This window comes from Myiozetetes cayanensis, unplaced genomic scaffold, assembly GCF_022539395.1.
Source record: "Myiozetetes cayanensis isolate MyiCay16 unplaced genomic scaffold, myiCay2020 scf4, whole genome shotgun sequence".
In the NCBI taxonomy this organism is placed as follows: domain Eukaryota; kingdom Metazoa; phylum Chordata; class Aves; order Passeriformes; family Tyrannidae; genus Myiozetetes; species Myiozetetes cayanensis.
Window position 1 is genome coordinate 52,281,776 of NW_026087631.1, and position 16,907 is coordinate 52,298,682.

The following is a 16,907-nucleotide window of genomic DNA, read 5'->3' on the forward strand; positions in this document are numbered from 1 at the left end:
ACACTGAAGACACAGGGTAACACTTTTGATGACGAACTTGCTGCCTTTGAAACCAGCACTCTGCAAATGGAAGCAGCTCTGCAAACGTCTAGAACTTGAGGTAGCTCACAAGCCTTTCTGTAATTATTCTTGTGACTTAGATATTGCTAGTCTAAACAGTGCAGAAAGCAAGAGATTATGAAAACCATTAAAGCAAACTTGTGGTAACACAGTTTGAATGCATGCTAATGAAAATGCCTTTTTATTAAAATTCTAACTCTAGTTCTCATTTTAGACACATTCAACAGAAGAGAATTTATACAGACCTGTCAAAGAGAAATATCTTTTAAACTTCCTTTATTTTGTTAAATAGACACTTTTGAAACTTAGCCATGTGATATGTTGTTGTTGGCTAAATTCTTATTTAGAATACATAAAATTAATTTACCCTGTAACTTTATGGAAACCTACTGCACACCCTGTGTATTGCACTGGAAAGGTACAATTTTTCTACAGCTGTTGTAAGAAAATGAAGAAACATTTCTGATGAATAAGTAAGTTTGGAGTTTTGAGTGTATTTTTGTTACTGATCTGTGGTTTAGACACAAAAAATTCATACAAGACTGAAATCCCAGTCTGTGCAGTGAAATTTGTAGAAAGAATTTTGTAAGGAAATCGAAGTAGTAACAGGAACTGTTTTGGATTTTGGGGGTTTTTTTTTGATAAGTTAATGGTTTCCAGTGTGAAATGGTCATTTTTCAAGGATTTAAGATGGAAGCTGATCTTTCAGTTTTTATATTTTTGTCATTGGAGTAATTAATCTGAATAATGATGGAAAAAGAATAAACACTTGAAAAAATATTAGGTTGTCTACAGTGAAGTGACTATGAAGGTCTTATGTACACTTAAGTAATTAAAATGTATCACAACTATGTATCAAGAGCTCCTTAGTTGGTTTTGATTTTTTTTTAGTCTGTAAAATTGTAGCAGGATTAGTGGCTTTTTAATGTCTGATTCCAAGTTTATTGCTCAAGAGGAAGGAAACTACTGACTTAATTCTGAAAGTGATGTAGACGTGTGTCCACTGGTTTTCTAAGGGACTGGCCAATGACCTCTGATTAGCTGCCACTGATAAGGTGTGGACTTGCTCTTGTGCAGTCTTAGAGTAAAGCTGGGTTTGATCAGTAATTAGAGTAAATTAGAGTAAATTTGATCAGTGATTAGAGTAAAGCTGAGATGGACTGGGTGGGAACCATCCATGTCTTCACTGGGGGGATTGGCCAGGGTGAGATAGGATTTACTTCATCTATCTATTATGGAAATATGTGGGGTACTCCACTTGCTTAGATGATGTCTACAGTTTGTTTTTACAAATAACCACAGCAACCAGGAGGATGGGGCATGAAAAGGTTGCAGGTTGTAATCTGAACACTTAATATAAAAGTTTCATTGGGCATCTAAACCAGTGGCAGCAGAAGGTCTGTTTCATGGAGGATCCACGTGATCTGGCAGAGAGAAGCAGAGTGCCTGCTAAAGCTTACTGCTGACCAAGTAAACTCAGTTGTGGCTCTGAAAAGACTGGCATGGTGAAAGCTGTAAAGCAAATGTGAAGTGAAAGGACAATGAATGTGGACTAGTAAAGCTGGAGTTCAAATGCAAATAGCTGAAAATACAACCAAAACTGAAAGATGTTTCTCAAGACCTACCTGCCTATTGGGCCAAGTATTGCGGAGAGTATGTATGCTTTCTCTTTCTGTTGATATTCTATTCATTCTGAAGAGGAATGAAAACCTTTTTTAGTTTCCAGGTACTGTGATAGTGGTAATACTATAGTGCACTCAGGCATGCCATGCTCCATTCAGAAAATAGCATGTAGTAGGACAGTGACTCAGGTATCTACAGCAGATGCAACACGGTGAGATCTGAGAGGTGGCTGGTGGGGAATGGCACAGGAAGAGCAAAGATGTCTTCACTGGAAGGGGTGTATCACCCAACAGAGGCAAGAGATAAACTTGCAGATGGATTTATTGAGGTGAATTTCCACTGTTTTCAGTGCAATGCCTCCCCATAGAGAGGGCTCCGCCATGCTGGGGAAAGCCTGGGGTTCAGGCAACCTGCATCCAGTTGACAGCGGGAAGTACTTTCCTACCACCTGCTATTCTTTCTCCTAACTGAATGCTACATATGACCTTCACTGATTTAGGTTTCTAGTTGTTAATCAGAAGAGATTCTGCATGAAAATTATTCACTTTCCATATAGCAACTGAGTGTCTTATGGCAGCTAGTATTCTTATTTTTGAGTGTAGCAGGATGGATATAATGCCCAGTAACACCACTGCACTGAGTGAGCTAAGATGTCTTGAAATGTTTCAGGCCACTGTGGATGGAAATGCTTGCTTCACTTGTCTGTTAGATACCTACATTAAATAAGGTAAAAAGTTCTGCAACAGCTCTTTAGGCTTAGAAACAACAACAACAATGGGCACAAGTACAGAGAAAAAAACCTTCATTCCCCCTCCTATTGAAATGGAGATTCTTTTATGGAAAGAGAGGTGGTGACAAGTCTGTATGGTGAAACATCCATCTGTCCCACTCCCAACACTGGGAATAAGTGTTGAGCAGTTTCACATCTTCACCTTTTCGTTCTTGACCTTCTGTGCTGCAAGTGGGGGTGTGACCTTTTCCTTCGTTTGGTTCATTGATTTCCACGGTTGATAATGCAGGTCTTTCCTCTGCCCTTTGACATCAAATTAAACTTTAATTCCAATGAAGGTGGAAGGACTGCTGAGTGGGAGTTCTGCTGAGCACTCAATGAGATCTTCTGGGAGTTAATTACGCTGCAGATCTCTTGTCCTCGCAGCTTATTAAATCCTGTCCTCCTCTCTGGCCTGATATTTCCTGCAAATGGCCCCTCCTTTTTCCCAAGTGGCCACTATCTTTCCTGGCTAATAACTGCAGCTTGCCTGCTCCTTTTGCTTTTCACACAGAGAAGGTGTTTTGCTCATGACAGCTTGATTTGCATGCTGTCAGAAAACCTTGTCAGCATTGCCATGGAGGACAGTAAAACAAGCTGGTCAATTAGCCATGTACCGCTCTTTTTGATTCCTGTAATTAGTTATTAACATAAGTCAACAGAAACCCACTTCAAACTTTGTATTGGAGAAGGCAAAATGAACAGACTATAAGTACTTCAGGGCAAATAAGAAGATCAATGGCAGGCATGTAATTAATCACAGTAATTAGTACCGTATTTAAACCCATTTAAACTCAAGACTGCTCAGGAAGCTCTTCTGTTTTGGTTTGGTTTGGTTTGGTTTGGTTTTTGGTGTGGTTTTTTGGGGGGGGTTGGGGAGTTGTTTGTTTATTTGTTTGTTTTTTAATATCACAGGGTAAAAAAGCAGTCAGTGAAAGATAGTCCTCTGTCTCCAGAAAGTGAAACAGAAAGTTTTTCGTCAGCTCATTTTCTCCACAGTCTTTTTATTACATGGAGTCCTCTCCCCCCCTCACCCAACCGCTGAAGCATTCTGTGCTAGCAGCAAAATTGCCTTAGGTCAGTAGCTTCTGCCTACACTGCACAAGTGAACACTGCCATGAGGGCCCTTGCTTTCACAAGCATAAGAGTAGTGATTCTTGCTCTATTTCCAGCTTCATTAAATCTTAAGTGACTTTTCTGAGTCAAATCAGCAGCTTTGATGCGAACACAGGGCTTCTAAATGTTGAAGGTGAGCCTGAATTCATTGATTTCTTCTGGACCTTGTCTTAGACTTCTGTTTTTGTGGCTCAGGGAGTTTGTTTCCTCATGCTATGGAGATGGAAGGACCCCAGCAACACATTTCCAAAATAAATTTTGTTCAAGCGTATTCTCTGTACAGTATTGCTGACCACAGGTATCACACAGACAGAAGTCAGACTTTGAAAAACCATGAGACCCACTGGAAAATCTTGAGATTCCTTTTGCATTTGAAATGTTCTGATGTCTTTACTTGTATTCTAGGAAGTCAGTTTAGTTGTCTTTCATGATAATATTTGCCAGACTATTTTCCCACAAGGTCTTCTTGTAAACAAAACCATGAAATTCTCCCCAAAAAAAGTACTTCAGGAACCTTTAAGAAAGGTACTAAATGTAACCTTGAGGAAAGACTTGGTCAGGAGTAATCTATAAACTGCACTGTTTTATGAACAATCATCTTATGAAGTCATTGCAAACCTTCATTTATAATTTGTAATCTGTTTTAAAGAGGATCCTAAAGAGCGTAATTGATGCCAGGGATACTATTCTATATTATTTGCAGTATAGAATTCTATATCTGAAAATGTTTGCCCTTTTTACGAAAGTAACAGGATCCATTTCTTTTCAGCTTTTAACAGTACCTAACAGCCCCATGCCCTACCCCTCTCATCTCTGGTGCTCTGTAGTGGCACTCCACATGCTACCATTTTATACATGTCATGGAATACTCTGGGTAGGAAGTAGTTTGTGGAGGTCTCTAATCCACACTTCTGCTGAAGTCTGGGCAGACTGCAGTGTTATATCAAGTTGCACATGGTGTTTTGCAGTCAAATTTTGGAAATGTCCAGGGGTGGAGAATGTAGATCCCATGATGTCTCTGGGCTGCCTGTCACAGTGTCATGGACTAGAATATTTTCCTCATGACCAGTTGCAATTTCATTTCCTGCAAACTGTGATGACTGTGACAGTACATCCCTGAGAAGAGGCAAGATTTGTCTTCTCTACAGCCCTCTTCCCTAGGTAGCTGAAGACAGTTGCCAGAATCCTTTTCTTCTCTCCCCACTTGCCTTAGCCTCTCAAAGGTCATACGCTCCAGCTCCTATGCATCTTAGTGACCTCCCTCTGGACTCACTCCCAAAACTGAAGACTACTCCAGATGTAGCCTCACAAATGCCAAGCAGAAATGCATTATTATTTCTCTTGACTTACTAGTGACACTGTTGCATAGCTGCTGACTATAGAGCTTACTGCTGACTCATACTAAACTTCTTTCCAGCAGGATACTGAAATCCTTTTCTACAGCCTGTACCAACTCATCCAGTTGTTGCCTTCCATGTGCAGGATTTTGTATTTCTTAGAAAAGTCCATAGTAATAACGTGTTAAAGAGAAGTTCCTGGGAGGATTGAACAAAAGAACTAGTGTTTCTAACAGATATGGTTCCCATCTTGCCCTAATTTTATCTCTGGAGGTGAATCTGTGCTGCCCTGCCTTAGGCTTACTCTGCAGGCCCCCAAACACCTGCTCATGAGAAGTTTAGCACCGTTCCAGCTTCATGTGCACATGGGTGACTCTCTACCCTTTGGACTGAGCTGCAGTGCAAATCAAAACTGAGCCTCAGGAAGGAGTTACTGCAAATTATAGACACATTAGAATTTGGATCATGATAATTATTCTTCAGTACTCCTGATAAGAAGACAGGGAGTCAATAAGTAGCTCTTTTTCTTTTTCCCCTGGCTGGGCAAAATCAGCTGGGGAGGGAGAATTCAGAAGCAGATACCTATGAACATTGAGATTATTTAACATAATTTTCAGTCTTTAGCTTTAAAGTCCAAGGGAAGGCTGCCATGCACGGGAAGCATTATCGCAGTAAGAAAAAAGTCAACAGAACTAATGCAGTCAGAGGAATCATTTATCCTACAAAAACCAAATTATTGTTCTTTAATCCTTTACTTTCTTCCTAATCAACACATAAATATATCTTACCCTTTACCCTGTAGCTGGGAGGAAACAGAACACAGTCATTAGCCAATCCCAGGATTGGCTCAGGAAGCTTTTCACTTATGATGAAACAAACGAAATCTCAAAGAGGAAGAGACACTGCAAAATAGAACTGGTCACTTCTGATCCTCATTGTGGGAGTGCCTTGACCTTTACTGCTGAGGAAAGTATAAAGAACATTTCTCTGAAAAATAAACTTAGTTTTCCCAGTAGCTTTAGCTTTCATTGTTTAAGTATTTTAAAAAACTTGGGTTTAGTGACAAAAGTAAGTTCTCATCTTTACGTATTTATTTTATCTGAGTCTGAGATATCTGTATGCAAACTCTTCAGTTACTGAATATTTCAATAGGAATGCACTAGTCAGTACTCTAAGACTTTAAAATGCCACAATAACTTTTGAAATCCATTACTATGATCAGTTTGTGGATCTAGCTCAGTGATATCAGTGGTGGTACTCCTGATTTACCTTCATTTGAGTGAAAACATGAACAAATTTTGAAAAATCTGTTTTGCTAACTGAAATAAATAAACAAACACCTAGGGGAGAGAGCTTAGAAATTTTAAATGTTGTTCCGCATTAATTATCTAGAAAACAGAAGAATAAAGGAAGGTAGAATAACACAGTGAGAAAAGGAAATCCCAAAGAATTTCCCAAAATGCTAACATTGTTAACCTGGCATCTGCTCTATCTTACGTTTTTGTAGCTGGAAGCATACACTTGTATCCTTGATTTTAAAAGACCTTGCCTCTTTGTCCTTGCTTACCTCCGAAACTGTACCACCTAAAGCCAAAGATCTGTTTGACAAACTGTCCCACCTCTGGATTTGGGAAACATCAGATGCTTTGGAAAAAAAATTAAGGCAGGGAGCAGGCATTGAGGAATGCTGCCCTTTTTGCATTTGTTCAAACTTGCTACAGTCTGTGGTTTAGCAGCTTCCTGAGTCATAGGGTCACCAAATAATGTGTGTGTACTCTCCCCTGACTGATTTTTTTGCATAAATATGTCTGATCACTTTTTAAACCTATTTGTAATTTTGGTCTCCTGTGGCAATGAGACCCACAGCTCAGTAATGACTGTTTGCTTGGAGTCTTGCATCCAGCTACCTCACACCTGGAGGACTGCACCCAGCTCTGGAGTTCTCAGCGCAGGAAAAACATGGATCTGTTGGAGCAGGTCCAGAGAAGGAAGGAATACAGAGATGATGAAAGGGTTGGAGCATCTCTGCTCTAAGAAAAGGCTGAGAGAGTTGGGGTTGTTCCATCTGGAGGAACAAAGACTCCAAGGAGATCTTACTGCAGCCTTTCAATACTTAAAGGGGGCTCATAAGAAAGATGGGGCCAGATTTTTTAGCGGGGTTTGTTGTTTTAAACTAAAAGAGTGTAGATTCAGACTAAATACAAGGAAAAAATTTTTTTATAATGAGAGTGGTGAAACACTGGACCAAGTTGCCCAGTGGATGTGGTAGATGCTCCATCCCTGGAACATTCAAGTTCAGGTTGGATGGAGCTCTAAGCTCAACCATGAACCTGATCTAGTTGAAGGTGTCCTTGGCCATGCAGGGCACTTAGACTAGATGACCATATAAAGTCCCTTCCAATCCAAACTATTCTATAATTCAGCAGTTGTTCCCAAACCTCTTGTAGTTGGCTGTAGAACTGAGAGAATGGGGTTTGGTGGGCTGATTTACTAATTTAGAGTCACGCTATATATACAGTGTTAGCAGATTAACACACTTCTGAACTACATCCTTTTGGTTATTTATATCAGTAATCGTGTGGGTATGAGAACAGGTCCAGACTGGCTGCTTGTGGATGTGAGGTAAGAAGAGAAAGTTTCTGGTGTTTGCAAAATGGGCCACACCCCCAGTGTAGTATGTCTCAGGGAGTCTGAGGCTCTGTTTGTGAGTATTAGAGGAGGAAATCAAATTCCCTTTTTACTTCCAAGATGTAAGCTGAGACCTCTGGATATTAAATATTTTGACAAATGTTTGGAATGAGTTTTGTTTGTGTAGATGAAGTGTAGTAATTTATAAATATATTATCAAATCAGTTCACTTTATCTGTAATCCTGGTGACAAGCTTTCTTTTCTTTGTGTTAATTCCCCTGGGAAAACAACTTTGATTTTCATTGCAAGACAGTTATTTGGCCAACAATGGTAAAGTCGCGTATTGTTCATGAAATGGCTTCTGAGTTCATTTCTCTTCTACTGTCTGTCAGTCATTGTAATTCTTTACTGTGAATTAATGCAAAATTATCTCTTTAAACTAAGATCCTCTTCTTTAGAATGAACGGTGAGTGAATCTACTCCACACCCCTTATCCTCTGAGGAAAGGAGGGAGAGAAAGAGCACTGGCAAAGTGGATATTAGAGCTCTGTATATCATAAAAAAGTTATTGCCCTTATTTTTTGCCATAGCATTATCCAATTGAAGTACCCTTTGCAAAACAGTTTATTCAACTAGGCTCATATAAAGTACTTGTCTAGTTAAACCATCGTATCTTTATTACTACTTTTGTACTAATGCAATTGGAAGGCTCATCCAATGATCTCGAGATACTGACTTCCTGTTTCCTCACATAAAATGTTTATACTCTATATAAATATAATGCCTCTTAATTGATCTTTCAGCATAAATTATTAAAATATACTGTAACCCTGCCACCTGTAGAAGTTTGTTGGGGTGAAGAGACCCCCCATGCGGCTCACAGAGGAGCTTGTGGATGCACCAGAGATTTGTGACTTTAACAGAGAAAGCCTTATGCTGGAGTAAAAGCGGCTCAGATGAGGCAGAGTCCTGTTAAAGACTTTGTGACCCTCGAAGGGATCGATGCTTATGCTGGAGCGAGACGGCTCAGATAAGCTTGGGATCTCAGTGAGAGATCCATGCTGCTGCTGTTGAAGATTTATGACCCTGACGGGTATTAGAACCTACGCTGGAACACAAAACGGTTCAGGTAGGGATGTTGGGATCCATGTGTGGGATCCGTGCTGCTGGTGCTAGAGAGAACCTACGCTGGAGCAGAAAATGGCTCAGGTGGGATATTGGGATCCGAGTAAGGGATCCAGACTGGACCCATGCCGAGAAGTCAATCAAGGACTGTTCTCCCATGGGGAGGGACCTCCATAGGGAAACAGGGGTGAACTCTTAAACCATACCATTATCTTTTATTTATGTATTGCACTGTGGAGATACTTTTATCACTCATAATTCAATCATTAAAAAGTAGAGTACACTTCCATTTTGATTGATTTGATGCACTTAAAACTGTGGTGAAAAATTCTGGTGTTTGAAATGAGAATAGTCACCTTGGGACTGAAAAGTGGCCTAATTTTATAGAAACAGCTAATTGATTTCAGAATCCTCTCCAAAAAAATGTTCCAAGATTTATCTAAGTTTGTTCTCTTCCATGTGCCTGTGCCTTGGTGTAGACCTAGTTCTCAGTAGGTGGAAGAAAATTAATGGGAGGTTTCTATTAAACAAGTTTTCCCCAGAAAAGAATTCACATCTTATTAATTTCTGTATAAACTTCAACCTGGCATGTTGGCTCCCTCATGTTTATAGACCATACAGTTGATCCTGATTAGAAAATGTTTCTATCTCTCAGTGGATCTAACTTTTGTACTGTGTGGATGATCATATACTGTATTTCATTTAGTCTGAAGTGATATGTGGAGTCTGAAGTCAGACCTGTTCCTTAATAAGAACGAACCTCTAAAAGAGAGTTACTCAAGGTAATTCAGATACAGTGGTTTTTTTCATATCACTGTGATTTAAACCCAGGCAGCAGCTGATCCCTATGCAGCTGCTTGCTCATTCCCCACTAGTGAGGGATATAACTGGAAGGGTAAAAGTGAGAAAACTTGTGAATTGAGACAAAGACAACTGAATAGTTAAAGCAAAAGCCATGCACACAAGCAAAGCAAAGCAAGGAAACAACAATTCTCCACTTTCCATGGGCAGGTAGGTGTTCAGCCACCCCAGGAAAGCTGGGCTCCACCACACGGTTACTGGGGAATACAAAGGCCATCACTTCGAACATCCCCCTTTTCCTTCTCCTTCTACCAGCTTTAAATGGTGAGCAATGTATCATTTTGGATCAGCTGTCCCAGCTATGTCTCTTGGCAACTCCTTGTGCATCCCCAGCCTCCTCATTGCTGGATGGGGACAAGAAACAGAAATTGCCTTCATGCCATGTAAGTGTTGCTCAGCAATAACCAAATTATCCCTGGACTATCAACAGTGTTTTCAGCACAAATCCAAACACAGCCCCATAGTAGATATTGTGAAGTAAATAAACTCAGTGTAAACCACCCCATCTTGTAACCTGAGGACACTGTCTTTGAATGAGATGGAGTAACATTCCTCTACTACCTTAACTAATGACATATTTTTCTAAATTTCGGTAACTTCTAACTCAGTCCATGTAGTCCTTTTTAATGTGTTTGCAGGAACAGTTTTGTCTTTAGTAGATCATGTTTTTCCAGATGCTCTGAGAAGCAATCTATACAAAATAGTTATATATTTCAAATTATGGGGCTTTTATCAGAGCATAATCTTTCTATGCAGGCCTTTGCATTATAAAAAAAATCAATTACTAAGATGTCAGTGTGTTTATAATTTCAGTCCTGGGAAGACTTTCTTGGCATCTAGATTTGATCTACTAGGTGTGTCTAATTCTCATCAAGCCACAGCTGTGTGAATTGCATTTCCTAGGAAAGTCTGCCATATCTCAGGATTTCAACAGAATACAGCTTCTGTCTTATTTCTCACCTTTGAATTATTCTGAAGACCAGAGCATTTTTATAATTGAATTAAAAGTTTCGCAGAAGAATGTAGAGCAACACTTCCTGTAACCTCAAAGGACAAAATTTTCCCCTTTGGATTCTTGCTGAAGAACAAAGACAGTTCAAAGTTTGCCTCATTATTTAAGCCCTGGAGCATGTTTATAGAGTACTTTTAAAAATAACCAACCAAAAACCTTCTTTCTCTACTTTGCATATAAAGTGCTAGCTTAACCTTAAGATACTTGCATATGGGTATTAAAGGGAAAGACAGCACCGCAAACTCAATGTTTTGTTGTCATTTGGGGTTTTACTTAGATTTTGTTTGAGGGTGGGGGAAGGATTATAGAGGAATCTACTTGTCTCAGAAACTGCTATTTCCAGGTGTATTTTTAATGTTTCGAGTCCATTTTGATAATAAACTACTATTTTTAGATTAGATCAATATGCCTACAGCCACTACTGCTTTGTAAACAAGCAGATACCTGTCTTCGTTAAGTAAGTATTGAGTAATTGATCCATTTTTATTTCAGTATGGTTTCAATGTGAAACATCCAATATTAGTTTAATTTCCAGAACGAAAAGCCAAGAGGCCTTCCATTATGAGGACCCTTTGTGTAAATGACTTGATTTCAGTCTGAAGGATAACAACACCATCAGAAAGGCAGAGCTTTTTTCTGTCCATTCTCGTCTATGATGGTGATGGAAGGAGGTTGGCTGTTGAAATTCTTCCATGAAACATTTCAACTCAAATTAAAGCATATTGGCCCGGCACAAGGTGGAGTGAGGGACAGAGGATATGGGTGTGGATCTTTTTCTAGGATGATTTTCTGCAGAATCAGAAAATTTCCTCTCTCCTCTAACCAAATCTTCCCTTATCTCCTTCTGTTCAGAGATTTTCCTCACAACTGTGAGAGAATGGCTCTCACTGAGCTTCTGGATTTCTGCTGGTGTCTTGGTGTCCATCTCAGCCAGAATCATAACGTACTTGTGTAGTTCAATCCAGCTAAGTGGCTTCTGCAATGGAGGTGTATAGTCAGGGATTATTAGTGACATGTTCAAAGGTCCAGCACCTCAGTCCAAGGCCAGAGATCCCTTATGCAGACCTTGACTCCTCCTTAAGAGATTGCTTTCCCTCAGGCGCTCAGCCATTCAAGATTTCCTACCATCAAGGTGTGACAAGAACACTTTGATTAGTATTACTGTAGTTTATGTCAGAGGGCAAGCCAGCAGAAATTCATCTCCTGTGAAGGAAAGAAATTTAATGGGGAAGAATTGATTAAACTAAGAAGTGGGAGAGTTGAGAACTCTGTAGGATGTGGAACAAAATAATCAACTTCTGCTCTCTGATCCAAGGTCCCCAACTATTTTAGGTAAAAACAACTCAGTGCCAAGCAAAATAATGCCAGCTTTGATAAATCAGTCTCTGAGAAGTTATAGTTTTTCACTGCATCCCATAGTAGTATTTTTTTAATTTCCTTTCAGTTGTGCTTCTGGATACACACACCCATAAATGGTTCTGGGGAGCCTTTTGGCAGGTGCTTATGCTCTACAACAGCAGTGGGGTGTGTGAATGATCTCTTCATCAAATGGAGCAGAGTGTCATCTGCTAGGAGAGAGAGGAAGTGGTGTTTAGTTGGGTGGGAGGAGCACTGTGCTGGGGTGGCCACAGGCTGCTTGTGAGCTGTTGTGGTGCCCTTCATTTTGCTGGGCCAGAACTGTGGTACGATTGAGCCTAGATCACTTGGGAAGTGAACCTCAGTTCTTGACTGCTTTTCCAGCCTAGCCCTACACTGCAATGGGAGATACCCATTTCCTGCAATTCCTCCCCAGAGGGTCCCCACGCCCCTTCCAACTCTCTATATCAGATAGCTTCTGGGCTATTTTACATTTTATGACATACAGACCACCCCTGGCTTAGACTGTGAGATCATTAGTAGTCACGTCACTCACAGCAAATCTGAGAAGAGCACTATTGTAGACTGCTCCAAGTGCTGCCCAGCCAATAGCTCTCTCTGTACATTCAGCTGAGGCATTGGGTCATGGTAAGGATCAGCTTGTACCTCTTTTGTGACTTTACATCATCACCCACAGTTATAAATGCACCTGAATACAATGAGGCTTCTGTACAAAACATGTTCTGGCTGGAGAAGGCATTGCATTATCCTCCTGTTTCCGTTTATCCTCAAATGGAAAGGAAGCCATCCATCCAGCTGCACTGACTTGTCACACAAAGAGTTTTTCCACTAAAGTGCATTCAGAGTACATAACAGCCTTTTAGTCTTCAAAGACTGTGTTTCATTCTTACTGCAGGGACTATAAGAAGTATGAGAAATCACCTACTTGTATAGAGATGAAGCTCCAGGCACTCCAGTAAAAATGCATCAATTTAAGCTGAACTGAGAAGGTTTACATTGGGACAAAGAGTGAAAGATCATGTCAGCTGGGCTGCCATTGACATCTAAGTGGATGCTGGCCTCACCTTTATGCTGCTACTGGCCTGTATTATTCATCAATCCACAGTTCCCAAGAAAAAAGTCTTCTGAGCATTAAACCAGCAGCATGGAAAAACTCATGAGTTCTTCTAAAGCATACAGAAAATTTGAGGAAGGGACCAGCCCTGACCATAGTCAGTTAAGGTGGCCTGTGCATGAATCCTAGCTGTGCTGGTTTTGTGGCTTCTCAGATCAGTGGAACTTCAGCAGAGATGAACCCACCCTGCCATTTCTTGTTCTACTATCCCCATTTCCATTTGAAAACTCTAGAAAAAACCCAAACATAAACTATAATTTGCATGCTGGCAACTCAACAGGTGACTGTTACTTAACTGTAAGAGAAAAACCACCCAATACAGAATATTTAATTAGATTGGATGGAGGAGAGAAAGGAACATTAGAGGTGCTAACTATCTTTTAAGATACTTTGCAGACTTTTTAGCCTTTTACTTTCTTTTGACTGTAGCAGGAGTCATGCAATAAATCCTTCCACGTTGCTTTATAAAATTATTCTACTGGATTTACATTGGATGGCCTTTCTGACATCAGTTGGCACTTGTCCTAAACTTTTTTCTACAGAAAACTTCTATCACCTTCTTCTGTGTGCTTCTTTTCTATATATGTGGGTTTTTTTTCATTTTTGCATTGATACTCTATTGATTAATACCTTAGTAAAAGCCTTCCTTGATTGACTTTTTCTAACACTGTTGGCTCTTTAAGCTGTTCAGTTCATGTCCTGGAAATCCAGGAGAGATTTCCAGCTTTACTTTGTCTTATTATAAAAGGTAAATTAGTATTTTGTAGAATTGTTCATAGGGCTGGTCAGGAGTCACTACGGAAAAACACAAAGAAGTCAGGAAGGAGATCAGGCTTTTTTACTTAGAATACACTGGAATACACTCGGTGATGCTAGAAGTGGGAGAAAATCAAGCTACATTTAATAGGAAATACACACTGTACATATTTCAAGAGCAGAGGATCACAATTCTGGTCAGAGTCATGAGAAATTCTGCAATATCTTTGACTATTATATTGATATGCTGAAAGATGGAGAGAAGGCAGATAGGAGGGGATTTTTACTTGTTTGGGTTTTTTGCTTTCCTATTTTCCTAATTATCATACAGATTAAGAGGTGTAGTTACTGCTTTAATCTCAGACTGATGTTAACAAGCCATTTAAAAATGAAGAGTCTTCTGCTGATGTTGTCTGTCTGAAAAGTAATTGCATTTCAATGCTGTGAGTTTGTTGAAGTAGCTTCCAGTTATCCAAATGGATAAAACCATCCTTTATCTGGTAGGTATAAATATCAGTGGTCACATGCCTGGATTAGCACTTCCTAGTTACATGGACACCATAGAAACCATCCTAGAAATATCCTGACAGCTCTGGAGTAACTGGTAACCTCTTAGCTGTTTGTATTTTCTGCAGTAAGGTTTGATAATAAGCAGACTGCATAAGAAGTAGCAGTCTGCTCATAACAGTCTGGTTTGGCAATAGATGTAGCCAGCTAATTGGAGAAACAAGTTAATGATGTTTTTAGCAGGGTGGGAGATGACTGGAAAACTAATAGTGATTGACACTTAAAAGATTTTGACTTGTAGGCAGCAGATTGCAGACAGAGTTGAAAATACATTGTTTAAAATTGCTTGATGGCAACCAGTGTTTCTTAATGTTCCTCTGAAGCAAAATAAATTAAAAAATCAGGGTAAAGATTCAATTTAGATAAAATAAGGTAAATGTTACACTCAGAGCAAGAGTTAGGGAAGTTCAACTTCCAGCAGAGTTAATATGAGACTTTAAGGAATGACCTATCTCATGTCAAGTGTCATGAAATAGGTATCTTCAGTACGTCCCAGTAAAAACAAATATTTCTGCACATAAGTGAAATGTCTTGTTTTCTGCATTATCACATCCAAACAGGCATTTATGTATTTAAATCTCTAGTGACTCTTAGTTTAGGATCCTAAACAGGAGGTAGATACCTGCCAAGTTTCATATCTGGGCTGTGATCTATCCACACCTGATACCAATATTTACTTCAAACAGAGAATGGATGTGGAAAAACAAAGGTACCTGTGTTGTACTTATCTACATAATACATGTGATCAGCTCACTTTACTTCAGGTCTCAGCTGATGCATCTCTCTATGTTTCTGCACCCAAGCTTTTCTTCAAGGGCAAAATTTCACAGCATTAGTAAACAATTTTAGTGAGGGAGGTAGAAGAGTGAGGGAGAACACAGAGAAACGTCAGAAAAGAGATGAGGATCTGGTAGTTATTGTGATAATGGCAGGCAGACAGGAAGACATGTCTAATCACAGAGCAAATCTCAAATCAGCTATCTTGCCCCTGACTGACTGTTACAGTGAAGGAAGAGTCAGCAATAACTGATGCCATCACCAATATTTTCTTCACTTCAGAATAGTTTTAGAAAGATTTGGAGACAAATACTGATAACAATAATGGTAGGTGCCTTTGTGGGGGGAAATAAATTATTTTTATCTTGCTGTTCTTTTTTGTCTTATAGTAGTTCTGTTTTCACTTGACATACTGGGCTCGAACAAAGGTGAGTCTTATCCAGCATGCCGTCTCTGCTGACAGTGGCCAGTATACGCTCAGTGTATGCAAAAGGCATGTACATGCTTCCCCTGATGCATTCTTACAGCTTCCAGCAGCCAGGGGCTCAGATTCTTTCCTAACATTCTTGGCCTCCACAGCCATAAAATTGACTGTTTACACCATTTTGGTTATATGTCATTATTATTTATTGTAGTTCTTGACAAATTGAAAAGTGGTTAAAACTTGCAGTAGTATGTGTGTTAAGCTTTCTGATCAACTTTTCACTTGTTGTTTTTCTAACACTTTAAAGCTGAATATCATAAGTGGATTTCTTGAATAAATGAAGTTAAGTTATATATGGATCTGAATATATATGTACACATACATGCATAGGCACATGTATGCTTACCTGTGTAAAGAGATAGAGAAGGTGCTCTGCTAGATTGGAATTTTTAGTATTTAAATATTCAGGAGCAGCGTAATAATTAGCAAAAGCTAGGTTTGATTTTAACCTAATTAAAGTAACATCCTTTAGTTTTTTTAAGGAAAAAAAAGACATCTCATGGATGTGTGACATGCAGTATAAGAGCAGCTAAGTTTGGCTGGTTAGAAATTGCTAGCTATGTTACTTCTGGAATTATTAACATGAAAAAATTATACTATTTACTTTGTAGTATCACATTTGTTTCCTTAAGAAAAATTATAGTATTATTTTACTTAAAAGTAAATACTAGTCTTCCCTTTTCTTTGTGACTGTGCTTTTATAGACCCTGTCAGCTAGAAATAAATAGGATGGCGTCTGTAGAAACTGAAGCAGAAGTATATGGGATAATATCTCTTCATTTGCCATCACTTGTCTCCCTGAAATTGACCTCCATTCAGAAAGCTCAGTGTTCTATGATTTAATGCAAAATTGTACAAGTTGGCCAGATCCTGAAGCCTTGTTGGTTTCTCAGGAATTATTAATAGCTTTCTTTGTAGGTTCTTATCCACATGACTTGCTTTTAATGAACTTCAGATACCTATTCTGCTCATGTCAGTCTCCCTGGCTAAAGAAATACTAGAGTTTCAACTATAAACAGTCTAAAAACTTCCCAAAATCGAAGAAGATTTTTTTCAAACACTCTGAAGAAAGTAGATCAATGAATCTGGCACTGGGGAACTAAAGAAGGACATTGGAACATTACTGTTAAACATTAGCCCCAGAGCAATGTTCTAGGATCTGCAATACTTGAAGGTGGAGGTAGCTATTTCAACACTTCTTACTATGGTAAGAGTTCAGCAAATGGTCAAAAAGATTCAAGGAAAAACTACCTTATCTTACAGATATGGCACTGACAGTGCCACTTAACTCACCATTCAT